The following is a 27,696-nucleotide window of genomic DNA, read 5'->3' as shown; positions in this document are numbered from 1 at the left end:
TCTGTATCGCTCCATGGTGAGACCGCACCTTGAATAATGTGTATAATTCTGGTCCCCGCATGTCAAAAAAGATATAGTTGCAATGGAGAAGGTTCAGTGAAGGGCAACTAAAATGATAAAGGGGATGGAACAGCTCCCCTATGAGGAAAGGCTGAAGAGGTTAGGACTGTTCAGCTTGGAGAAGAGACGGCTGAGGGGGCATATGATAGAGGTCTTTAAGATCATGAGAGGTCTTGCATGAGTAGATGTGAATCAGTTATTTACATTTTTGGATAATAGAAGGACTAGGGGGAATTCCATGAAGTTAGCAAGTAGCACATTTAAGACTAATCGGAGAAAATTCTTTTTCACTCAATGCACAATAAAGCTCTGGAATTTGTTGCCAGAGGATGTGGTTAGTGCAGTTAGCGTAGCTGGGCTCAAAAAAGGTTTAGATAAGTTCTTGGAGGAGAAGTCCATTAACTGCTATTAATCAAATTTACTTAGGGAATAGTCACTGATATTAATTGCATCAGTGGCATGGGATCTTCTTAGTGTTTGGGTTATTTCCAGGTTCTTATGGCCTGGATTGGCCACTGCTGGAAACAGGATGCTGGGCTTGATGGACCCTTGGTCTGACCCAGAATGGCAATTTCTTATGTTCTTATGTTTATTCAAGCCTTTGAAAAAAATTAGCAAAGAGTATGGTCAAATACAAAGAGCAGGCCTTGAGATCTAAATGGAAAACCCCAAAACTTTAGTGTGGGAGGAAAAACTTGTATTTCTTTTTCTTTTTTCAATATTTTTTCTGGGCATTAAACACCCCAGTATATATATAAAGATAGTAAGTTGGGAGAACTAGGCTGGAATAGCAGAGGGATATAACAAAATGAAGAAATAGAAATGAGTTGGAGCGGGAGGAGAAACTTGCATTTGTTTTTATTTATTTATTTTTGTGGGGACAAAACTTCCCAGTATAAACAAGAAAAGTAGGATGGAAGGACTAGTCTGGAATTGTAGAAGTGTAGAACTAAATCAAGGACCAGAAAAGAGGTAGGGTGGACGGAGATACATGTATTTTATAACTTTTTTGTTTTTTATTTTTTCTGGGGGAGAAAATGCACCAGTATAAACAACAAAGAAGCAAGGTAGGAGAACTAGGTTGAGATCCAGACAGCAAACAACATGGAAACACAAACATTCTAATGATGGTACATCATAAGCATGGCAGGAAAGCATATTAACAGCATGGCTCCCAAGATTGTATATCATGAGCAATGCAGATAGGCATGTGGTAGCAAGACACATAAGGTGGTACATCCAGGGCATTGTGGGTAGGCAGAGGTGCAACAAGACCCCTAAGGCGGTATATCAGAGGCATGGCAGGTAGGAAAATGACAGCAAGACTCCTAATGTATTATTTCTGCGGAATGGTATATAGGCAGAATAGCAGCAAGACTCTTAAGGTGATATTTCTGGGGCATGGTGGGTAGGAAGAGTGGCAGTAAAACCTTCAAGATTCTTTCAGTCATTTGGCAACTCACATTTTCAGTATCTTCAAGGTGACTGTTTGTCATTTTGCCCCAGATCCCACATTGCCAGGTGAAGCAAGTGTTGCAAAGCCACATCTTCCACTCCCCTTATCATATTTGTAAGTGTTGCAAATTCCACATCTTTCACTCCCCTTATCATATTTTCACCACTTTCTGTCACAACAAAATCTACCTGAACACTCCTGCCTCTCTGATCTAGCTGCCAACTGTCCAGCATATTTCTTATGGCTAATATGATATCACTAAATATATGGGAGCTATACATTTCCCGGGAGTGCAGCACAGCCCATGTGCACCCTGATGATCAGTCCCTTCTAGAGCTGCTGTCTGCCCATCCCGCCAGTGTGCTGTCAGAAAGAAGTAAGCATGTATATTATTCACGCTGATTTGGAAATCGGTGATGAAATTCAGGTTACTTTACTCTGTCTTAGCCAGCTGTGCCTGCATGAAACTATGGCACTGGTTGTACAGGGTGGGGATAACCTGGAGGGTACTTTGTATTTTGGGGATAACACATGCAACAGATGCTAAAAATCCTACATACTCCACTATCTGCAAGGGATTTTTATCCAGGCAGTCATTTCCCTGATGCTTTTTGTTAATTCTTTGGATGCTGCTTGTCTCTTGCATTGGACAGTGCAACAGAACATCATTCCAGTTTATCTAAGGTGTATTGCTGCTTTGAAACGTAGTGGTGGGCTGATGACTTGTCTCTTGACTTATGGAAGGAGCCATGGGATCAGTTTGGGGAAATGTGTACCCCCCCCCCCCCCCCTTTACCTCTGGCTTTTATTTTGATAGGCAGGAAAGGTCCTCAGGCTAGGACTGCCACCCTCCCCTGATACCAGTGCTATTGGATGCTGCTTCTGCAGGTGATGCTGCACATCAGCATTTGGCAGATGCCGTACTTCTTTCCATACTGCAGTGACATCTCTGAATTTAGGTCCTTCTTCCTTTTAATGTTCCTCCAGATCAGGGATGTCTTCTATGATCTATTCTCTACTTGCTTGGGGACTAGGGATGTGAATCGTTTTAGGACGATTAAAATTATCGTCCGATAATTTTAATATCGTCTTAAACCGTTATGGAACACAATACAATACAGATTCTAACGATTTATCGTTATAAATCGTTAGAATCGTGAGCCGGCACACTAAAACCCCCTAAAACCCACCCCCGACCCTTTAAATTAAATCCCCCACCCTCCCGAACCCCCCCCAAATAACTTAAATAACCTGCAGGTCCAGCGGCGGTCCGGAACGGCAGCGGTCCGGAACGGGCTCCTGCTCCTGCATCTTGTCGTCTTCGGCCGGCGCCATTTTCCAAAATGGCGCGGAAAAATGGCGGCGGCCATAGACGAAAAAGATTGGACGGCAGGAGGTCCTTCCGGACCCCCGCTGGACTTTTGGCAAGTCTCGTGGGGGTCAGGAGGCCCCCCACAAGCTGGCCAAAAGTTCCTGGAGGTCCAGCGGGGGTCAGGGAGCGATTTCCCGCCGCGAATCGTTTTCGTACGGAAAATGGCGCCGGCCATACGCGTATGGCCGGCGCCATTTTCCGTACGGAAAATGGCGCCGGCAGGAGATCGACTGCAGGAGGTCGTTCAGCGAGGGTTCCGGCGCCTCGCTGAACGACCTCCTGCAGTCGATCTCCTGCCCGCGCCATTTTCCGTACGAAAACGATTCGCGGCGGGAAATCGCTCCCTGACCCCCGCTGGACCTCCAGGAACTTTTGGCCAGCTTGTGGGGGGCCTCCTGACCCCCACGAGACTTGCCAAAAGTCCAGCGGGGGTCCGGAAGGACCTCCTGCCGTCCAATCTTTTTCGTCTATGGCCGCCGCCATTTTTCCGCGCCATTTTGGAAAATGGCGCCGGCCGAAGACGACAAGATGCAGGAGCAGGAGCCCGTTCCGGACCGCTGCCGTTCCGGACCGCCGCTGGACCCGCAGGTTATTTAAGTTATTTGGGGGTGGGGGATTTAATTTAAAGGGTCGGGGGTGGGTTTTAGGGGGTTTTAATGTGCCGGTTTTTCGATTTTTCGATTTTTCGATTTTTTAACGATTTTTCACGATTTTTCACGATATTTTACCCCCCCAAACGGCAACAATACGATTCCCTCCCCCTCCCAGCCGAAATCGATCGTTAAGACGATCGAGGACACGATTCACATCCCTATTGGGGACTGATGATGGCACTTGAGTTCAAGTCAAGGGTGAACTATGAGAAACAAATGCCAGCAGCATCACTTGCTCTCTTCCTGTGCTATCTGCCACTCCTGAGGGTTGTTCTCATCACCATCAGTATTATCTATCTCTGCACTGGAGTCTAAAATGTTATGAATGTTCACAAATTTTCTTCAGCTGCTAACTGTTCAATTTCTGATTCAGGGAATGATAGACAAGATTCCTCTTCAGATGCAGTTGTTGGTTTTTGCTCTTCTGCTGCACATACATATGCCTTGCCTTTGCCCTGCCAATGCCAGCCATGGATGGCTCCCTTGCCTTTTCCCTCTGCACCAAAACAAGAGAAAGAGAAACAGGTGGCAGTGACTCATGGTCTCCAAATTTCAATTGCTTCTGCCTTGATAGGCCCTCTTCTCCTGATATTCTGCACCTAAAAATGTGTCCTTTAGTTTAGATGCAGGACACTCTTTATTATTCCTGCTACTAGGCTGGGATGGCTCTTCTTTAATTATTGATAATATAATGGTACTCCATCACAAAATACCCCTAACACACACACGCACACATATTAAAAGGTAAATGTTAAAAGCCCGACATGCACTTTAATTAGGGAATGTGCAAATATGATGGGCTTGCGCGCAGCAAGCGAATTATAAAAGCTACCAAGACACGTGCACATCTCAGAAGTTTTCAAAAATGTACAGGGCATGGGCATGGTCTTGGTGAGTCATGGGCTTTTCAAGGCATGAACTTGAGATATGTGTGTAAATAATTACATGATCCAGCATGTGTCACGGGCATGGACCCCTACCATGTAACTTTTTTTCTGCTATGAATGACGTGTATGTTAAAAAGGAAAAAAAAATAGGCAGATCTGAGGAACTTTAAGGGTAGGAGATGACTGTGGGGCGTGAAGGCTATTAAACTAGTGGGATTTGGAGGACCGATCTCCTACCTGGACAAACTGGGATGAACTGTTAAAACTGGGAATAGCGCTGGCTATTGATTTATGCAGTAGAAGCAGTGTTTGCATGCACAGGAGAGTACCCATTTAAAATTCAGTGCACTAGTCCATTCGAGCAGTTGGTTTTATAACATGTGTGCGTATGCTAGGGGTGTGCATTCGGATTGACCGCATTAGTAAAACGCAACTCATATTTTTTTTTTACTTAAAAAATTGATTCGACATAAACGATCGGATTTCCCACATATCGAACATAGATATGTTCGATATGTGGGAAATCGCGATTGTTGAGCCAAAATAAAAATATAAACCCCCTCACCCTCCTTAATCCCCCCCCCCCCCCGACTTACCACAACTCCCTGGTGATGGAGCGAGGAGTGAGGACGCCATTTCTGCAATCCTTGGCGAGAAGCATGTGACGTCGGCGGCACGTCGAGTGACGCCGGCGTCACGTGATTCCCGGCTCGTTCGCGCCGGACGGCTCGTTCGGCCCAAAAAGAACTTTTGGCCAGCTTGGGGGGGCCTCCTGCGCCATTTTTAAAGATGGTGCTGGCCGTCCATTGCTCCTATCATGTGACAGGGACCGGCCAATGTCACTGATAGCCCCTGTCACATGGTAAGAGCAAAGGGCGATCGGCGCCATTTTGTTTACTGGCAGCCGATGGCCCGAGCGCGGGAGAATGCTCCCGTGACCCCCGCTGGACCACCAGGTATTTAAAAAATTTTTGGGGGGGTCCGGAAGGTGGGGGAATACTAACAAACTCATTTTAAAGAGTCGGCTGTATTTTTTGGTTATCAGCTCGGGCGCAGCCGATAAAAAAAACCCGATCGGACTGCAAGATAAAAATTTCATGATGTGAATCGGAACCGGAATCAGAACCGATACTGGTTCCGATTCACACCTCTAGTCTGAACAGGATGAGTCCAACAAGTCCACAGATGATGGGCAGGAGTAGCAAATGGCAAAGTTGAAGGACAAAACTTTCCAAAATATCTTGAACCACAGACTCCATCTCTGTTCCTGTTGGAGGAGGGTGAGGAGGATGGATAAGTAAGAGGGAAGGAGATCACAGGACCACTGTGTCTAGATGCAAGGTTTCCATTTCTTTCTGTAGAAAGCCGCTTGTTTCAGCAAAATGACCACCTTGAGGAGCTTCTTTGCAGTTTGTAGCAGGAAATGCATGGTCTTCAAGAGGTGGTGCAACCAGAAAATGTGTGCATTAAAAAAGTGCAGCAGGAGCAGCTGTAGGGAATTAGACAGGTGATGCAGGAGGAAATGCATGGAATTAGTGGAGTTTGAAGGAAGATGCTTGGGTGCATGCCTCCATGGGATCCACTGTCACCAAGGACTAATTCTTGGCAGCCACAGGCCCTTTGATACAATGTTCCCTGCAGGTGCATCACCAGCAAGGATGCCACCTCCCGCTGTAGGCCCAATGCCAGCAAGGATGTCCCGCCCCCTTTTCATCCACAGGTGTTTACCAGTCCATTTGTCTCTGCTGGCCGTACTTTGCCCTCATTATTCACTTCCCCTGCTGTGGACCCTCACCCCGCAGCTGCCAGCCTTTGAAAATTCTCTGCTAAGCAAACTGAATCCTGAAAAAATAAAACAGAATGAAAGCATATGAATGGAAACCAATATTTTCCCTTGCACATTCCTAGTATGAATGGCCTTAGCTGAGATTATATGATAGCTTTGCGCACATTACTACCATCCATTGACATTTATCAAAATAGTATCTTTATATTATTTATGTTATTAAATGCTAAAAAAAACACCATTACATTGTATCAAACCTATAGTTTATTAGCTATTAGTATTGCACTCACATTTCAACTAGGAGGGCATACAAATGGTATTCTTTAAGACAACAGTTCTAGTGCTTCTTTGGTAATTGGTTATCAGGAGGCACTTGTAAATCTTTTGAAGCCCTTTCTGAAACTAAGTATATATCTTAAAGATAAGCTGATGCTTTCCAGTCTCAGGAAATGAAAGCACAACTAATCCATAGATTGTACACAGATATACACTGCTCAACTAGAAATGGAGATCCATTTTTCTGGTAACACAAAGAAATAAGTTCTAAGTCATAAAGATTAAAGTGTCACCTTTCTTCCATAAACATGAGCAGGGCAATTTTCCAAAGACATTTTCACTGATTTAGCTGGGTAAAAAGATTTTCTGACAATTGCTAAAAGTACACAAATTCATATTTTTAGCCACATTAGATGAAAGCATTCCCACAGGTGTGTTTAGGATATATAAGTATATATTATCAAATATGTTTATCTTAATAATATATGCACGTATGCATGCTTATTTGTGAATACATGTAATGAATAGAAAGCACATACTTTTCAGACCTATTTTTAAAATACACATTTGTATGTTTTACATGCAAAAATAAAGTACAACTTACTGTCTTAAAACCAGATTTATAGTTGCAAGTTTGTATATTAAAAAAATGTGCGTAACAGAAATTAACCAGTTAACTAATTCCTTCACCAGTTTGCCCAGTCCTTCTCCACGTCATCAAGACCCTCCTTATTCTTCAGACCAGGGCTAGTGCAAGCATATTTGACACCCTAGATGAACCTTTGGTCATTCACCTCTCTCCCAACTTAGCTACTTGTGGCATTTTCAGCATAGAGCTCTTGCTCTATGATTTCAGTGATTCCAGCTCATGCTCCTTTCTTTGGTGGTATTGGCTTAGATACAGTACTGTTCTGGACCTCACGCAGGCAGGAATTTGCTGCCCCCAAAATCTCGGCATGCTAGGGGATTTCCTAATTTGCATAAGGGACACAGCAGCCCTGTTTTAGCCTGAATTCCCCTTAGTTCTCCCAGACCTCCCACCCAGTCAATTCTACATGTTAAACAAGTTTGGTATCAATTACATAAAATTATTAGTAGGCATAAATTTATGTAAGTTGTCAACTGTATGCACATGACTTTTGAAATAGCAACTGTTCACCCTGCTTCAGAATGCTCCTAAAACACCCCTTTTTTATGCTTGTATATGTTCACATGAAACATGAAGTATGAGCATACTTTTGACTTTAATAAAAACAGCGATAACACAAGTACAGTATACTTACATGGATATATGCTACCTTTTGCACTGGTAATTCTTTCAAAACTACCTCCAAAAAAAAAAAAATTGAAATTATTTGTCTTGCATATCCCTATAACTTATATTATGGTGATACACATTAGTAGTCTTCAAAAATGTTGTATCATCTAATTTAGTCATCATGCAATTATATGCATATCATTCTCAGCAACACTTTTTCTTTCAACCATACTTCTCTACTGACTAGGGATGTGAATCGTTTTTTGACGATTTAAAATATCGTCCGATATATTTTAAATCATCAAAAATCGTTAGGGCCACGATACAATACCAATTCCCCCGATTTATCGTTAAAAAATCATAAATCGGGGGAAGGGGGAGAGCAGGAAAACCGGCACACTAAAACCCCCTAAAACCCACCCCCGACCCTTTAAATTAAATCCCCCCCCCCCCCGAACCCCCCCCCCCCCCCAAATGCTTTAAATTACCTGGGGATCCAGCAGTGGTCCAGAACGGCGGCGGTCCGGAACGGCCCCCTCAATTGAATCCTTTTGTCTTCAGCCGGCGCCATTTTGCAAAATGGCCGCCGCAAAATGGCGGCGGCCATAGACAAAAACGATTCGATGCAGGAGGTCGTTCCGGACCCCCGCTGGACTTTTGGCAAGTCTTGTGGGGGTCAGGAGGCCCCCCCAAGCTGGCCAAAAGTTTCTGGGAGTCCAGCGGGGTTCAGGAAGCGATTTCTTGCCGCAAATCGTTTTCCATACGGAAAATGGCGCCGGCAGGAGATCGACTGCAGGAGGTCGTTCAGCGGCGGTCCGGAACCCCCGCTGAACGACCTCCTGCAGTCGATCTCCTGCCAGTGCCATTTTCCGTACGGAAAACTATTCGCGGCAAGAAATCGCTTCCTGAACCCCGCTGGACTCCCAGAAACTTTTGGCCAGCTTGGGGGGGCCTCCTGACCCCCACAAGACTTGCCAAAAGTCCAGCGGGGGTCCGGAACGACCTCCTGCGTCGAATAATTTTTGTCTATGGCCGCCGCCATTTTGCGGTGGCCATTTTGCAAAATGGCGCCGGCTGAAGACAAAAGGATTCAATTGAGGGGGCCGTTCCGGACCGCCGCTGTTCTGGACCACAGCTGGATCCCCAGGTAATTTAAAGCATTTGGGGGGGGGTTCGGGAGGGGGGGGGGATTTAATTTAAAGGGTCGGGGTGGGTTTTAGGGGGTTGGCTCACGATTTTAACGATTTTTCACGATATTTTTAAAACCCAAATGGCAACAATACGATTCCCTCCCCCTCCCAGCCGAAATCGATCGTTAAGACGATCGAGGACACGATTCACATCTCTACTACTGACTATCACATATTCATTTGCACATATTTATAAAGGAATCATTAAAATAAAATAGAAAAGGCATTTTCCATGTATATACAATTGAACTTTGTGTCTATTACTGTGGATCTTTAGGGAAAACAAAAAAAAAGTCTGAGATACATTTTTTTTTTCTGGTTCTGGAAGCTTCATCCTTCTATAGATTTTCAGATCATTCAGACCTGGCCTCTGTTTGGCTATAACACCCTGAGTCTTTTTTGACAACTACCTGGAGATTTTTCCTCTTTTATATCCCTTCCCAACTTAATTCTCCCAATTAATGCAGTGACAATTCTTACTGGAGGCTATGAGACAGGCTCATTTTAGAACCCTGCAGTCATCAGCTGTAAATCTGGCCAATAGGAATCATCACTGTGTGATATTTTTAGCAGCAATCCAGCCTAACCATTTTGCCAACTACCATTAGTAATTCATATATTCAGGAGGAAGGGCTACTGAAGGTAATGAAAAACCAGAGATATATTTGAGTTATTGTGCGCTTGTCGGCTTTTGTGTAGATGAAGCCAATCCATGATGATTTGGATTCTATAAGTTATATCTTTTAAGGGACAATTTTCACATGACCCACATTGCTGCAAAGTCAGAGAGTAATTTTTAAACACAATATTTGCACTAATTTACAAAGGAAAGGTACACGCATATTCTTACTTTAAAAGTTGTTGCAGGGAAAAGCACTTAAAGAAATTTGTACTTGATTTCTGTGCAAATGATTATTATCAACCAAAACTACATGTATCACTTTGAAAATACAAAACTATGGGGGTCATTTTCCATCCCTATCGCACGCGAAAAGTCCCTATCCGCGTGCAATAGCTAGATAGGGGCGGAGTTGGGGCAGCGTCGGGGCGGATGCCATGGAAACTTCACTGGCGGCCATAAGGTAGGGATGTGCAGCCAAAATGTTTTCGTTGCATTTGTGATACGTATTCGTGGATGGTCGATTCAGTTTCATGCGGAAGTATGGAGAATTCCATACTTTGTCGATCTGTCAATACGCTTCCTGGTTCCCATTAAAGTCAACGGGGAAGGATTTCCTAAATAGAAATTTAAACCCCCCACCCTCCTGACCCCCCCAAGACTTACCAAAACTCCCTGGTGACCCAGCGGGGAGTCCAGAAGCCATCCCTGCACTCGTTTGCCGGTTCATTATGGCGCCGATAGCCTGTGTCACAGGGGCTACCGGTGCCATTGGTCAGCCCCTGTCACATGGTCACCGGCGCCATCTTGTGCTCCTACCATGTGACAGGGGCTGACCAATGGCACCGGTAGCCCCTGTGACATAGTATGGGCAAAGGCTATCGGCACCATTTTGAGTCCTGGCATCGGAAGGCCGGCGTGCAGAAGGTCGCTCCGGGACCCCCGTTGGACCCACAGGGACTTTTGGCCAGCTTGGGGGGGCCTCCTGACCCCAACAAGACTTGCCAAAAGTCCAGCGGGGGTCCGGGAGCGACCTTCTGTACGCCGGCCGTTCGATGCCAATACTCAAAATGGTGCTGGTCGCCTTTGCCCTCACTATGTCACACATAGTGAGGGCAAAGGCGATCGGCGCCATTTTGAGACTCAAAATCACCGTCCGATGCCAATACTCAAAATGGCGCCGATCGCCTTTGCCCTCACTATGTCACACATAGTGAGGGCAAAGGCGATCGGCGCCATTTTGAGGGTCCGGGAATCATTTTGAGGGTCCGGGAATCAAAATGGCGCTGATCGCCTTTGCCCTCACTATGTCACACATAGTGAGGGCAAAGGCGATCGGCGCCATTTTGAGGGTCCAGGAATCAAAATGGCGTCGATCGCCTTTGCCCTCACTATGGGGTGGATTTTAAGAGCCCTGCTCGCGAAAATCCTCCCGGATTTACGCGAGCAGGGCCTTGCGCACCGGTGCGCCTATGTTCCATAGGCCTACCGGTGCGCGCAGAGCACCGGGACTCGCGTAAGTACCGGGGTTTTTCGAGGGGGGGGTGTCGGGGAATGTCGGGGGGCGGGGCTGATCGGCGCAGCATTTTCGGGGCGGGACGCGGTGTTTTGGGGGTGGGCCCGGGGGCGTGGTTTCGGCCCGGGGCGGTCCGGGGGCGTGGCCGTGCCTTCCGGAACCGCCCCCGGGTCGCATCTAGGCGCGCCAGCGGCCCGCTGGCGCATGGGGATTTACTTCTCCCTCCAGGAGGCGTAAATCCCTCAACAAAGGTAGGGGGGGGGTTAGACAAGGCTGGGGGGGTGGGTTAGGTAGAGGAAGGAAGGGGAAGGTGAGGGGAGGGCGATAGCGAATTCCCTCCAAGGCCGCTCCGATTTCGGAACGGCCTCGGAGGGAACGGATGTAGGCTGAGTGGCTCGGCGCGCGCCGGCTACACGAAATCGGTAGCCTTGCGCGCGCCGATCCAGGATTTTAGCAGATACGCGCGCCTACGCGCATATCTACTAAAATCCAGCATACTTTTGTTTGCTCCTGATGCGCCAACAAAAGTACGCGAAGGCGCGCTTTTTGAAAATCTACCCCTATGTGTGACATAGTGAGGGCAAAGGCGATCGGCGCCATTTTGAGTATTGGCATCAGACGGCCTGCGTGCAGGAGGTCGCTCCCGGACCCCCGCTGGACTTTTGGCAAGTCTTGTGGGGGTCAGGAGGCCCCCCCAAGCTGGCCAAAAGTCCCTGTGGGTCCAACGGGGGTCCCGGAGCGACCTCCTGCACACTGGCCATCCGATTCCAGGACTCAAAATGGCGCCGATAGCCTTTGCCCATACTATGTCACAGGGGCTACCGGTGCCATTGGTCAGCCCCTGTCACATGGTAGGAGCACAAGATGGCGCCGGTGACCATGTGACAGGGGCTGACCAATGGCACCGGTAGCCCTTGTGACACAGGCTATCGGCGCCATAATGAACTGGCAAACGAGTGCAGGGATGGCTTCTGGACTCCCCGCTGGACCACCAGGGAGTTTTGGTAAGTCTTGGGGGGGTCAGGAGGGTGGGGGGTTTAAATTTTTATTTAGGAGGCCAAATAAAACAGAAATCTGTTTAATACGTGGGAAGTCGCGATGCGTTTCGCCTCCCCACGTATTTAACAGATAGCAAAAAATAAGTTGCGGATTACAAATACGTGGAAAATGGATGCACATCCCTACCATAAGGTAAGACCCGTTATCACCGCCAGTTGAGCGCCCAATAGCACCACCTTTCACGGCGGCGCTATTGGGTACGAAAGCCGGCAGTGATAACACAGCGGTGGTGCGATCGCGGCCGGCTTTCGCAGGCCCGCCCCCCACTTAGCTCCCCAGCCCCCGTCACCATGGGATTCACAAACCAGTGCGATAAATCCAGGCCTATGTGCATAGTTTTCTCCCCTGACCTAACCCTGACCCATGAATGCCTTTTCTACAATTCAGGTAAAAATACACAGGTTCTGAAACTATTTGTGAACTTTTACCCGCATTCAGAATGTGTAATTTTCAAAGGGATATCCATGGGTAAAAAACAAATACCAGCATAAATCAGTTGCCTGAAAATTACCATCAAAACTGCTTTAGTTAATACTAAAATCATGTAGTAAAGTTTTATACCTGATATACATGGCACCGTACATCAAAATGGCGCCAACCACTGGGGTGAATGTATAAATAGTATAAATAAATGAATTAGAAAGAAGCTTACTTGAAAACAGGACCTGCGGGGAGAGCCAGTGTATTCACTTTGCCAGGAAAAGAAGTTTCTGTCTGTTGCTTGTCCCAGGACGTGATGGGCAGCACTGAGTCAGATTTGATACAATCAGAGAGGCAGGGAATAATGTTGAGCCCTGAACAGGAAGTAAACAGAGCAGAAATCAGGAGAGGAGCTGTGAGCTGTGAGCTATGTCTGGCAGTACTGTGGCTGTTCCTAGGGGAAACTGCTACTGCTGAAACCGCAGGGGAGTGAAGGAAGCAGAGAAAGCATCAGCTGTTTAGCAGCAGTCAGCTGATTTGAGTCCTGGTTGCTGTTTATGACTTTTACTTTCATGACTGGGAGGCAGATATTGAGAAAAGAGAACTACTGGGGGACTGCTGAAAAGGGAGAGGGGTTGTGAATTGTGGACAGTGTCTGTGAACTAGCATTCTGATACAGAATGGTAAAGTCAGTTTAAATGCAGTCTGGATGAAATATATACATATATCATAATTGTGTGAATGGTGAAAGAATTAGAATTAATAAAAATACTAGAAAAGAACATAAGAACATAAGAAATTGCCATGCTGGGTCAGACCATGGGTCCATCAAGCCCAGCATCCTGTTTCTAACAGAGGCCAAAACCAGGCCACAAGAACCTGGCAATTACCCAAAAGGCAAAAGAAAATATGAGAAATAGTTTTATGATAACTAGAAAAGATGGCCTCCATGCTGAGTCAAGGTGTCGGGCCTGGATTGAGTCTGGGTCATGAAGTCGGGCATGGGTCTAGGTCTCATCCCTGGGATCAAGATCTAGCCTCTGGATCAGGTCCTGGCATCAGGCCTGAGTCTGGCCCAGGTTGTGGCATCAAGCCTTGGTCCAGGCCAAGGGCCTAGCATCAAGAGTTGGCCTTTGGGTCAGGTCAGAACTAGAACTCAGGCTCTGGCCTAGGTTGAGGCACAGGCATTGGGACCCAGCATCTGGGTAAGATTGTAGCATTGTGCCTGTGTCTGGGTTGAGGTTCCGGCATCAGGACCCAGCTTCCATTTTGGGTTGTGACATTAGGCCTGGATCCTGGCCAAGGCCCTAGCATCATGACCATGTCTTTGAGGTTGGGTCATGGCATCGGTTCTGGGCCTGGGCAAAGGCCAAGGCCCAGGCATTGGAACCTGGCCTCTGCACAGGTTGTGGCATCGGGCCTTAATCCTGGCAATGTCCTGGCATTGGGACCTGGCTTCCAGGCCAGGCTGCAGCATATGGCCTGAGTCCTGGTTCTTACCTAGGCCGAGGTCTAGGAGTTAAGCCTAGGTCCATTCGAGATTGAAGCGTTGGCCTTGAGTAGGCAGAGGTCACGGCAACCTACCACGGCCTTGCCTATGCAACTCCAAAGTTCATCCTAGTCCTAGTCGACAGATCACCACTGGACTGGGAAAGTAGGGGCTGTGGGGGATCCTGGCTCCAGAAATTTTTCAGGATGGTGGGAGGAAAGCCTCATTTTCATGTTTTGTTTTTGTTTTTTTTTTGGGGGGGTAGTTTGTTTTTATTGTTTGATCCTTTTTTTTTCCCCACACAAATGAAACATGTTAAGCAATCCACGAATCAAAATTAATGGGTAAAAAAACCTCCCGAAAGCAAAACAAAAATAGAATTCCCCTGCAAATCCCTAATGCCTTCATCCTCTCACAGTCAAGAATTCATGAATGTTTCCAGGAGGGTCACATCATGGGGGGTGGGGGGGCTGGCTTCTAGGCAGGATTGGAATTACACCTAGCAAATAGTCTCTTCTTTTGGTTTGCCTCATATTTAGGTGTATAAAGAGCATTGGTGTAGGAGGACCACTTCCAACTGGGCCAGTGGATTACCCTGCTGATGAACACTAAAAGATTTCTAGCATTGCTCTTTTATGAGTTCCTCCCTACAGTTGATAGCGGATATCCACTCAATCCTGCTAGCTTATCCACAAAGGCTAACCCACAGAGTGAGCTACAGAGGCTCACTACAATAGGGCCCAACAGAAGACCAAGGCAGTCATTGAGAGAACATTCAGCCTTCTCCAAATATGTTTCCTCTGTCTAGAAAGATCTAGAGCAGTGGTTCTCAACCCTGTCCTGGGGACCCCCCCAGCCAGTCGGGTTTTCAGGATATCCACAATGAATATGCATGAGAGAACATTTGCATACACTGCCTCCATAACATGCAAATTTTCTCTCATGCATATTCATTGTGGATATCCTGAAAACCCGGCTGGCTGGGGGGGTCCCCAGGACAGGGTTGAGAACCACTGATCTAGAGGATGCCTTCTTTACCGCCCCGCTAAGGTCTGTGAAATATTTTTAACCTTGTGCATGCTTCATAACCAGGCTAAAACCAGAAGCCTGCCTTCTTCAGAGGGGAAAGAATATCATTTGACTGATGAGGAGGAGAAAGAGGAGTCGCATGATCTCAGTCATAAGAAATTACAGGAGATACATTGCCAGACTCAACAGCAGGCTATTCAGGAAAGGAACACTCTAATACAAAGACATTTTAAAAGGTGAAGCTGCATTTATTGACATGGAGTTTTCAATGTGATATTGTATTAAATTCCATAAATTTAGTGTTTCCTTTGTTAGCCTCTTTTTTTTTTGGAGTGGGAGAAGTCTGGTGCCTTTGCCTGTCCCAATCTGGTGCTCCTTCATAATGGTGCATGATCACAGCTAATGCTGCATAAGGAGGGCTCAGTAACTGGGGAGAGTAACCCATTGTGATAGGAGCTAAAGGGGCCAAGAGGGCTGTGAGGCAGCTGAGAAGAGGTGCTAGAAGCTGTGATGGATGAGATATATGTTTTGCTGGAGATGGGGGTGCAGCTCTGCCTGGAGATTGTGGTGCTGAATTGATGTGGGTGGTTATGGTGGTAGTAGTGATAGCAGTGATGGTAAAAGTAAGGAGGTGAAATAATATTTGGCAGTGGTTGAGATATAGGTTGAGCTGCCCACAGGTTAGGAAGACCTCCAGCCTGGAAAGACACCTTCCAGGATGGTGGTGCTCCAGCAAAGGCTTGTGAGAGCTGCATCCAGGGAGGATTCACATAGTAGGGAGCTGATGGGAGCTGCAGCTGGGAAGGAGGCTTCCTCTGCAACATTTCCCTCCACACTGCAATCTGGGCCTGCATTTCTTCAGAAATGCCCCTTAGCTCCTGCCATATGCCCTGCATTTCTTCTTGGACTACACAACTCAGGCCCTGCATTTCATGTCCGATAGAGTGCCCCAAACCTCCTCTTTTCTAGAATAGATGTGGTCCTACTCAGAAGAGCTGACTTTCTCCTGGCCAGCTGCATTCTGTCAGAGCTCTGTTATGATTGAAAGGATCACTGCAGACTGGGTTTATGGATACTCCACTTCCTCCTCATGGTGTCCATACTCTGCCTCTGGATGCTCCTCTGCTGCCTCCTCATTCTCTTCCTCTTCCTTGTGTCCACACTCTTGCACTGTGTTTTCCTCTGTTGCTCTCTCATCCTCTTCAGTTTCCTCTTCTAATCTAGAGGGCAGCACCTGTGGTCACTGCCTTGCCCTTCAGATGCAACTGTGTCCAGGTGCATTGGGGTCCTAACATTAGGGATGTGAATTGTGTGCCCGATCGTTTTAACGATCGGGTTCATCTGGCGGGAGAAAAAAATCTGATCGGCATGATTTTTTTAGTAAAAAAAACGTTTTTCCGAATAGTGCGCACTAACGGAAGGTTAGTGAGCACTATCAAAAATTGTAACTTAATGGTTTAAAAGTAACATTTGAGGAAATGTTCGTTAGCTAGAGGTATCGTTCTGCGTCTCCATTGGCTGCCACCATCTTTTCTGAAGAGATCTGTCCTTCAGAGACCAGGGAGTGGGACTGCTTGGCCCTTCACCTCCCCCTTTCCCTCCCCTTCCCCTTCTCTCTCCCATATACCAGCAGTGGGTGGGTGGGGAGAGGGATGTGAAGGGGGAGACAGCCCATGCATTCAGCATCTCTGATTTTCTGAAGTGATCTGTCCTTCAGAGACCAGGGAGTGGGACTGCCTGGCCCTTCACCTCCCCCTTTCCCTCCCCTTCCCCTTCTCTCTCCCACATACCAGCAGTGGGAGGGGGGAGAGGGATGTGAAGGGGGAGACAGCCCCTGCATTCAGCAGCTCTGATTTTCTGAAGAGATCTGTCCTTCAGAGACAAGGGAGTGGGACTGCTTGGCCCTTCACCTCCCCCTTTCCCTCCCCTTTCCCTCCTCTACCCCTTCTCTCTCCCATATACCAGCAGTGGGGGGGGGGGGGGGGAGGGATGTGAAGGGGAGACAGCCCCTTATTTCAGCAGCTCTAATTTTCTGAAGTGATCTGACCTTCAGAGAACAGGGAGTGGGACTGCTTGGCCCTTCATGTCCCACTTTCCCTCCCCTAACCCTTCTCTCGCCCATATACCAGCAGTGGGGGGGGGGGGGGGGGGGGGAGGGATGTGAATGGGGAAACAGCACCTGCATTCAGCAGCTCTGATTTTCTGAAGTGATCTGTCCTTTAGAGACCAGTGAGTGGGACTGCTTGGCCCTTCACCTCCCCCTATCCCTCCCCTCCCCCTTCTCTCTTCCATATACCAGCAGTGGAGGAGGGGCGAGGGATATGAAGGGGGAGACAGCCCCTGCATTCAGCAGCTCTGATTTTCTGAAGAGATCTGTCCTTCACAGACCAGGGAGTGGGACTGCTTGACCCTTCACCTCCCCATTTCCCTCCCCTCCCCTTCTCTCTCCCATATACCAGCAGTGGTATTTCACATGCCAGTGCCTTGTAACAAAAATAATAAACAAACAAGTTCTAGTCACATGACTGATGATCATCACATTACTTTTTTTGTCAAGCTACCAACCTTTTCCATTTCCCATCCCCCATATATTAAACCATCACCTCAGTGGGAACCTTGTTAACATCAATAAATAAGAGGGCAGCCAATAGGAATACATATTCATTCCTAAATGACCTTAACTGACCTGAAAAGTGTCAATTTTTATCAGTTTCTGTTAGTGCGCCCTAACAATGGGTATTGCACACTAACTTCCTGTTAGCGTATACTAACTAATATGATTAACAATTTTTTTTACGATAAATTGGGGGAATTTCTATTGTTTCGCACTCTTTAACGATTAATGACGATTTTAAAAATATCGGACAATAATTTAAATTGTCAAAAAACGATTCACATCCCTACCTAACATGGCTGCTTTCCTGTAAAATGAAAGTGTACATACTTTCAATATTAAAGCTATGTGACTTTTTCTCTTCATACTCACTGGATCTTTCTTTCTTCCTAACAGAGCAACTCCCATCATGGGCCCTACTCTAGCACCTCCAGCTTCATCATTAACTGTATAAAAAGTATTTCCATGGTATCAAAATCAACCTTTGATATACTTGTAAAACACCAGCAGCCAAGGAGAAAGAAATGACTCATTAATTAATTTTGCTCTTGATTAAGGGGTAGATCTTTAAAAAATACGCGATCGCGTACTTTTGTTCGCGCACCAGGCGTGAACAAAAGTACGCTGGATTTTATAAGATACGCGCGTAGTGGCGCGTATCTTATAAAATCCGGGGTTGGCGCGCGCAAGGGGGTGCACATTTGTGCAACCTGCACGCGCCGAGCTCAGCGCGCGCTGCCTGTTCCCTCCGAGGCCGCTCCGATTTCAGAGCGGCCTCGGAAGGAAATTTCCTTCGCCCTCCCCCCACCTTCCCCTCCCTTCCCCTACCTAACCCACCCCCCAGCCCTATCTAAACCCCCCCTAACTTTGCGCGCGCCGGCCGGCAGCCCCGCTCTGTCCTCCGGTCTCAGGGGCTGGTCCGGAGGCCTCGACCACGCCCCCGGGCCGGCACCACGCCCCCGGGCCCACACCCGAAATGCCACGGCACGCCCCCGAAACGTCGCGTCATTTCGGGAACGCCCCCAGAGACGCCCCCTCCCGCCCCTTTTCGAAAGCCCCGGGACTTACGCGCGTCCCCGGGCTTTACGCACGCCGGCGGCCTATGCAAAATAGGCGCGCCGGTGCGCGCAGGCCTTTTAAAATCTGCCCCTAAGGTTGCCAACTGGCTCAAATTTCTCAGGACAGGTTGATGCAGTCTTTGATTTATCCAATTGCATTCTTTGACTTGTAGTTTGGAGTTCCTTATTGCATTCCCTTATTATAACAATAATACTAGTCCCTGCATTCAGTATGGTAAAACCAGGAGTGGATTCATTCATCCAGAAAGTATTAAGTCACATGTCTATACTACTCTTCAGTGCTCACCCTAGTTAACTTATGCACCCTTTCATGTTTCTAAGTAATGACACAGCTATTTGTTGGTGATAAGGGATGTGCAATTAGTGGCCCTTAAAATAGGTCACATCTCCTTTCTTACATCTTTTACCTGGTCAGATTTCTATCAGTATGATAGAGGTATCACTAGACATAGCCTGCCTGATGTTAGCTCAGAATTAGGATGCAATGGAGATGCACCATACCCCCATTGGATGGAGTCTCTTCACTGATTTCCAGCATGTGGATGGTATCTTCAGAAAGGAAGCACAGAGGAGAGATGGGGAGAAGATTTCTAAGAAATTATTGTTGGGAAGTTTAGAATATAAAAGAAAGAAAGACATCCCCACAAGCTGAGGACTAGAGTACAGGAAGGTGTGACAGGTAGGGTATCCTTTCAGGGAATGGTCACCAGAGTTTGAGTCAAAATATCACTACAAGCTGCTCTAGATAGTAAGGAGAGTGAATATAAACTAGGAGTGAAAGATATAAGCTATCATCTAGTGGGGATGCCCAGGGTGGAAATGGTATGTGTTTTAAATACTTGACCAGTATAGTGGGTCTGGAGGTAAAAAAGTGGGTTCTAGTAGTTTCTGTTTGCAAAAAAAATACTTAGGCAACATAATTCAGAAAGCTTTCCTGGTTAAACAAATATTTCCCGGTCATCATTCAGTAAACATTACATATTCTACCATAGCACAGATGTGAAAAGTGTATTAATTGAGACTTCAACTAATGAGCATGAAAAGTCTCCGTGATAACAACTGAATTATGGCAAATAAATTACTCATATTTTCCCCCTATGTGGGAATCCTGGGAAATGATGAGGTCTTGGGTTGTCTATTGGCCTTTCCTGTGTGCCCCTGTGCCCAGGAACTTCCCTGGACAAAGAACACTTATATAAATGTATGGTAATATACATACTGATAGACTTCACATACATACAAGCACTTTGTATGACTTTCCAGTAGAAAATACTCACCTGGATTGACTTTAGGTTGCAAGGTGTCCAAGAGTCCAACACATACCACAGCTGCCTCTAAAATGGTTCTGAGGACCATCCGTTCTGCTGCAGAGAAGGTGATGTGGCTGGCTGACCCCTTAGTTCTCATCCTGTCCTGATTCTGCTTCACAAGACATCAGAGGTCCTGCTACTTGTGACTCATGTCTTTCACAATGTGTTTTTTGTGAAAGATCTCATTCAGCCTGTGGGGGATTGTATCCCTTGTTCTGTCCTTCAAGTATGATCACACTCTTCTGGACTCGGAGTCACCCAGGACATACTAGACCTTCATTACTACATGGACAAAAAAGTCCACCTTCTTAGAGAGGAAATTATGCTTCCTCAGTAGTACTCTACTATTTCTGGACATGGTGCAAATAGGAAGACATATACAAGGAGCAAGCCCTTTATACCCACGGATGTGCAAATATAACACACATTTACACAAATACAGGGGCAGGATTTATTCAAATAATTATTGCATCTATAATTTTAAACTTAATAGCAAATATATGCGAGTTTGTTATACTGACTTATATTGGCATTATTTACATGCATATAGCCATTTTATTATAGTAGTATTTGAATATTGTTTCTACCTGGAATTATGAGGTGTTGTTGTATTAATGGCATAGCAGCAGAAAGTATCACATCAGAAACTTTAAAAGTAGCTTCACTGTTTATCCCTATAGCTTTAAATGTGGGAAAACCAGGACTGGCTTTGTCTGTCCCTGATGACATAGAGTCTGACCCTATCCCACCTGCTGATGTTTTATCTGGGATAGGAAAGCAAGACACATGTAGATGATGACCTCATTCTCAGAAGCCAGCCTGAAATCAATGTTTATCTAATTTTTCTTTATCTTTATTCTGGTTTTAACTCTGTAAGAAACATAACCTGAAATCTGCACCAATATATCTCATAGGAATATTTATGTGCCCTCTGTATTAATATATATAATTCAAATAGTTTATACTGGATGTTATAGCTTCATCTACCCTATAAACTCTTCATGGTGTACTTATTTTTGGAAAGGGCATCAGATGAGGGAAATTACAGTTTGGACCCATCTTCTAGTGATAGGCAAGCTCTAATGACAGACTGCAAGTAGGGCAGTATGAGGGTACTAATTGATTATGGGTGGTAGAGGTGATGAGCGGGTGAGTTTGTGGAAAAAAGCAATGAGTCCATAATTTCTGACAGCTGGGAACATCTGTATGAGAGCCCTTAAAAATAACATAAAAAGGAACACACAGGCAGATCTCCAGTTAAAAAGTCTTTCTTTCACAATTATAAGTGTAGGAAGGTTGATTAAGGAATTACTAGTTAGAAACAGGGAGAGTTGTGGAGAAAAGCTGTGCATTTCAAGTGAGGCTCACCAGTGTGATCAAGGAAAGGTTAGGATTGTAGCAATATATACTTCAGACATCTGTAGTCATTTAAGTTGGCCATCATTGCTGTGAAGAAAGAATAATTATTTTTTTCTTTTCCTTCACTTCTGCAGATTTTGAGACTTTGAAGAGATTTAGCTAAACTTGCAGCAGTAGCCAGCTTCAGATGAATGGAGCTCCAATCAGAACTTCTATACAGGGGCATTGGTTTATTGCTGAAGTTAGTAGTACACCAGAACAATTTCCTCTGCTATTTGACCTAGAACACAGTGCACCCTCTTATATTGTCGTGGGAGCACTGCTTTCTTTGATACAAAACGCCTATCAAATTTGTGCTCATAGCAACTCAACTTTGGCTAATCCCTTAAAATAATAGGGATGTGAATCGTTTTTTGACGATTTAAAATATCGTCCGATATATTTTAAATCGTCAAAAATCATTAGGGCCACGATTCAATACCAATTCCCCCGATTTATCGTCAAAAAATCGTAAATCGGGGGAAGGGGGAGGGCAGGAAAACCGGCACACTAAAACACCCTAAAACCCACCCCGACCCTTTAAATTAAATCCCCCACCCTCCCGAACCCCCCCCCCCCAAATGCCTTAAATTACCTGGGGGTCCGTAGCCTTAAATTACCTTCGCAGCGGCGGTCCGTAGATAAATCGGGGGAAGGGGGAGAGCAGGAAAAGCGGCACACTAAATCGTGTAGTCTTCAGCCGGCGCCATTTTGCAAAATGGCCGCCGAAAAATGGCGGCGGCCATAGACCAAAACGATTCGACGCAGGAGGTCGTTCCGGACCCCCGCTGGACTTTTGGCAAGTCTTGTGGGGGTCAGGAGGCCCCCCCAAGCTGGCCAAAAGTTCCTGGGGGTCCAGCGGGGGTCCGGGAGCGATTTCCTGCCGCAAATCGTTTTCCGTACGGAAAATGGCGCCGGCAGGAGATCGACTGCAGGAGGTTGTTCAGCGAGGGTTCCGGACCCCCGCTGGACCCCCAGGAACTTTTGGCCAGCTTGGGGGGGCCTCCTGACCCCCACAAGACTTGCCAAAAGTCCAGCGGGGGTCCGGAACGACCTCCTGTGTCGAATCGTTTTGGTCTATGGCCGCCGCCATTTTGCGGCGGCCATTTTGCAAAATGGCGCCGGCTGAAGACTACACGATTTAGTGTGCCGCTTTTCCTGCTCTCCCCCTTCCCCCGATTTAGCTACGGACCGCCGCTACGGAGGTAATTTAAGGCTACGGACCCCCAGGTAATTTAAGGCATTTGGGGGGGGGGGTTCGGGAGGGTGGGGGATTTAATTTAAAGGGTCGGGTGGGTTTTAGTGTGCCGTGTTTTAGTGTGCCGCTGGACCCCCAGGTAATTTAAGGCATTTGGGGGGGGGGGTCGGGAGGGTGGGGGATTTAATTTAAAGGGTTGGGGGTGGGTTTTAGGGGGTTTTAGTGTGCCGGCTCACGATTTTAACGATTTTCACGATACTTTACACACCCAAACGGCAACAATACTATTCCCTCCCCCTCCCAGCTGATATCGATCGTTAAGACGATCGAGGACACGATTCACATCTCTATAAAATAATCACCTAATCTACTAACAGCAGTCACAATAAAATGTGAATGAAAAAATATTTTCTGCAAGAACATTCAAAACTGCTTCCTGTATGCAAGTGAAGCTTCTGTTTAAAATAAAAATGATTTATTTATTTTATTTATTTATTTATTTATTTATTTATAGTTTTTTATATACCGCCGCTCATCAGAGATATCACGTCGCTGTACAGTGAACAGGAACTTACGCCGGAGCGTTATACATTTAACAAGGGTTAGTATATAGGTATTTGAACATAAAACAAGTAGAAGCAATTAAAAACAAAACAATCATTTAGGTGTGACTTAACTGAACTGAGTTAAACAGAGCTGGAGAATATAGGATGGAAGAGATAACCATAATGTTGTAAAAGCCAGTGATAAGTAAGATCATTTTCACAGCAAGAATTAAAGCTACGCAAGAACCAAACTTTCCAAATACAGACAGACCCTCCCAAATACAGAATAGACATGTGTCAACAAAAACTGAACTGGAAACCACAAGCCCAACCATGTTATGCATGCAGTACAACAATGGATAAACAGAAATTGTATCATTCCTCTCAAAACATCAAGCAATAAAATCATATTTATCTATTTATTTATTTATTTATTTATTTATTTATTTATTTAACAGTTTTATATACCGAAATTCTTGTAAGAGGTTACAAATCAAAGTGGTTTACATTGTAACAGAAACAGTGCCTCAAATAGTGCAATTACATAGAACAGAGGGAGTACAGAACTAGGATCATGAAACTAAAATGAACAAACCAGGGTAAAATCAAACTATGATACATGATAGTAGGGATTGGGGCTATAGAAGGACATATAGCGTTCGTCTATAGTGACAGAAGGTAGGCAAGTAGTCAATGGACTACTAGTGAGAGAACTGAATTAATTCATCTGGTGTCTGATTTAAGCAAATGCCTGCTTGAACAGCCAGGTTTTGAGTCTTTTCTTAAAGGTGACCGGGCAATGTTCTAGCTGGAGGTCTGGCGGCAGAGAATTCCACTGTATTGGTCCGGAAGCTGAAATGGCTCTCTTACTTAATGAGGTTTTTAACTGTGGGACCTGGAGGGTGTCTTTATATGCTGCTCTTACCGGCCTGGATGGTAAGTGCGGTCGGAGAGGGATCTTGAGTTCTAGTGGGGTGATGTTGTAGAGAGCTTTGTGGGTAATGGTGAGAGCTTTATACAAGATTCTGTATTTGATAGGGAGCCAGTGGAGGTTCATCAGGATGGGAGTAATGTGGTCCCTTTTTTTAGTCCTGGTAAGAATTCTGGCTGCTGCATTTTGCAGCATCTGTAATGGTTTGATAGTAATGGCAGGCAGGCCAATCAAAAGAGAGTTACAGTAATCTAATTTTGAGAGAATGATTGCCTGGAACACAGTACGGAAGTCATGAAAGTGGAGGAGAGGTCTCAATCGTTTCAATACTTGAAGTTTGAAAAAGCAGTCCTTAGTCGTGTTATTGATGAAACTTTTGAAGCTTAGTTGTTTATCCAAGATGACTCCTAAGTTTCGGACTTGGGGGGGAGAAGGTAGGAAGGGTTGTGGAATGAAGGTTGGGCAGTGTGAGATTTCCGTCGTGAGAGATGAGTAGGAGTTCTGTTTTGTTAGTGTTCAGGATCAGGTTGAGGCTTGATAGAAGGCTGTTTATAGACTTAAGGCAGGTATCCCAGAAAGCAAGGGTTTTGTTTACTGATTCCGTGACTGGAAAAAGGATTTGTACATCGTCTGCGTATAGATAATAAATTAGATTTGGTTTGGAGAGGAGTTGGCAGAGAGGGAGTAGGTATATCTTGAAGAGGGTTGGGGATAAGGAGGAGCCTTGAGGTACACCCAAAGTGGAGCAGATGGGATGGGACTCTTTATTGTTAATTTTTACCTTGTATGTCCTATTTTGAAGGAATGACCTGAACCAGCTAAGGGCGGTGCCTTTGATGCCAATGTCCGATAGCCGTTCTAATAGAAAGGCGTGGTTCACCGTGTCAAAAGCCGCAGACAGGTCGAGAAGAATGAGAAGACAAGGTTGTTTTTTTGTCTAGACTCATGAGTATGGTGTCTGTTAGTGTGATTAAGAGGGATTCAGTGTTGCGGGATTTCTTAGATATAAAGCATCATTCAAAATATTAAAACCATGCAAATTAAAAGAATAAATGTCAAAACAGTCAACAAACATCCAGTATTCTAAAAAAATTTGCATAAATGTATTCTAATGTTTCCCAAACCCCAATAAAATATTTCAAAACCTCTGATAAATAAAATATCCAATAATTAAATGTTATAAATTTTGAAAAATATCAATAACATATTTCAAAACATCTGATGAATAAAATATCCAATAATTAAATAATAAAACATATAAATATTTAAAAGCAATAGAAACAACAAATTATACAAAATATTTAAAACTAATAAAGATTAAATGTCTCCCACCAACTATCTGGAGCCCTCCCTTCCTGCCAGTAGAATGGGTGGGTTTATAGTAGCCCCTTGTAAGGTTTATGTTGGGGGTCCATAGGAAGGAGCACTCCCGATCTCCAGGAGAAGCCCCAGCGAACCAGAAGAGGAGCTCCAAGGAAGCGCCAAGGCAGATGAGAAAAGGTCCGTCTGGGTTAGGACCGGAAGCCCAGGCCCCCGCTGACCTACACAGCCTTGGTAAGGCCAACCACACAAGGTTGGTCTCTGGATGGTCCTCCAACCACTTCAAGCCCTTTCGGACCTGCTGCTGGGAATGGCAAAGGTGGCAGGCTGGACAGGAGACAAGGGTGGACAGAGGCTCGAGAGAAGACTCAGATGTGGAACTTGCAACTAAGATTCAGTCGTGGAGACTTGGAATAAAGACTCAGATGTGGAGACTTGGAATAAAGACTCAGATGTGGAGACTTGGAACGAAGACAAGGAGACGTGGAGATTTGGAATGTAGACGAGGAGAGTGGAGACTTGGAACCTGGAACAAGGACACAAGGAGGATGAGTAAGACCCTCAGGCGCCCTACACAGCCCAGGGGCTGGTCGTGGACCACACTGTCCCCTATGCACCCTAAACAACCTTGATTGCTGGTCACGGACCACGAGGGGAGCGGGACAAGCTCATGATGTCTCACAGCACAGGAGTGAAGTAACCCCTCAGATCCTCCAGATTCAGAACAGGATACAGACAAGGATAAAACTTGGACTTGGAAACTGGAACTCAAATTAAAAGCAAGGAACCTCCGGAGGCATGGTTTATTCAGGACCTGGAGCATCAGGACTAGAAACAGCAGGACTGGGAACATCTCAGAACTTGGAACATCTCAGGACTTGGAACATCTTGGAACAAGGAACATCTTGGAGTATGGAACATCTCAGGACTTGGAACACGGAACATCTTGGAACATGGAACATCTTGGAACACAGAACATGATTCGGACATCAGGACTGGATCACATACATCAGGACTGGATCACGGATATCAGGACTTGGATCACAAAGACAAGGACAATGAGGAACAGAATGCCTTGAAGAAGATGAGGAGGAGGAGGAGGACATCATTGGAGACTTCTGGTTCGGAGAGCTGAAACATGATGCAGGAGCAGTCCAACTCCTGAACTGACTCCTTGCGAAGGTGAGGTTGAAGTGGAAGCAGGGCCCTTAAGTAGGGCTGAAGATGAACACACCTCTGTGATTTCATCCAGGTGGGGCCAGACGGACCACACCCTACTGGCCTTTTAAAGCTGGAAGACAGTCTTGGCCCCGTGCCTAAAGAACAGGAAGAGGAAGTAGCAGGACCCTAGATAGCGGCCCTGCTGACGATGCTGAGGATGCTGAAGTGAGGGAGTGGACCTGAGGCATCAGAGACAGCTCCTGCCACTGAAGGAATAAGATTGACGGTGGTTCCCTGCCGCAAGAAAAGGATCTTTCAGGCAACCTCCTGGCCACAGAGGAGGACATCAGAAGCGACCCCCAGGCCACGGGAGAAGGCCCGGTGTCGGCAGAATCCAGGCCACATGAGAGGCCTGGTCATCTGTGGCTCCAGCCACGAAGGCAGCAGCGGTCCAGGTCACAGGAAGGCCCGACGATGGCAGCAAGATGGTGGCCTCTGGACTGCGAGAAGCTCAGTGGCACTCTGCCGTGGCATGGCCTACGAGCCACATAGGAAATCCGGGGCAGGCCCAGGTCTCCTGTGGCTCTGGCCATGGGAGGAATCGCAACAGCACCCCCCTCTCAAAGGGGTCCCCTTCCCTCCTTTGGGAGGTCGGAAACAGGCAGGGCATCTTAAGCTGGAACTGGAACATCTGGAGATAATTCAAGGCTGGAAACAAAGGACAGAGCTGATTAAACATTCGGACAAGACAGAAACTGAAGGCACAGGTGGACTTGTACAAGGTGGCAGAGATCAAAGACAAGGAGTCTATGATGAACAGAAGGTATAGATGAGGAGTATCTTGGATTGAGGATTGGTTCTGGTTCATGGTAGTCATGGAAAGGATGGATCCGACTTCAAGCTGGATTCTATAGAAGAGAAGTTGGAACTCCAGGAGACTAAATAGACAAAATTACAAGTGCCCGCTGCCTTAGGATAGGCAGAGGACCGGAAGGTCATGGATGGAAGTCCAATGAACATAACTCAACCGATGGAGAGTTGATCCTGAAGGCAACCTTTAAGAAGATGGT

This window comes from Rhinatrema bivittatum, chromosome 1 (genome assembly GCF_901001135.1).
Source record: "Rhinatrema bivittatum chromosome 1, aRhiBiv1.1, whole genome shotgun sequence".
NCBI classification, from domain to species: domain Eukaryota; kingdom Metazoa; phylum Chordata; class Amphibia; order Gymnophiona; family Rhinatrematidae; genus Rhinatrema; species Rhinatrema bivittatum.
Note: the sequence above shows the minus strand (reverse complement) of the source record.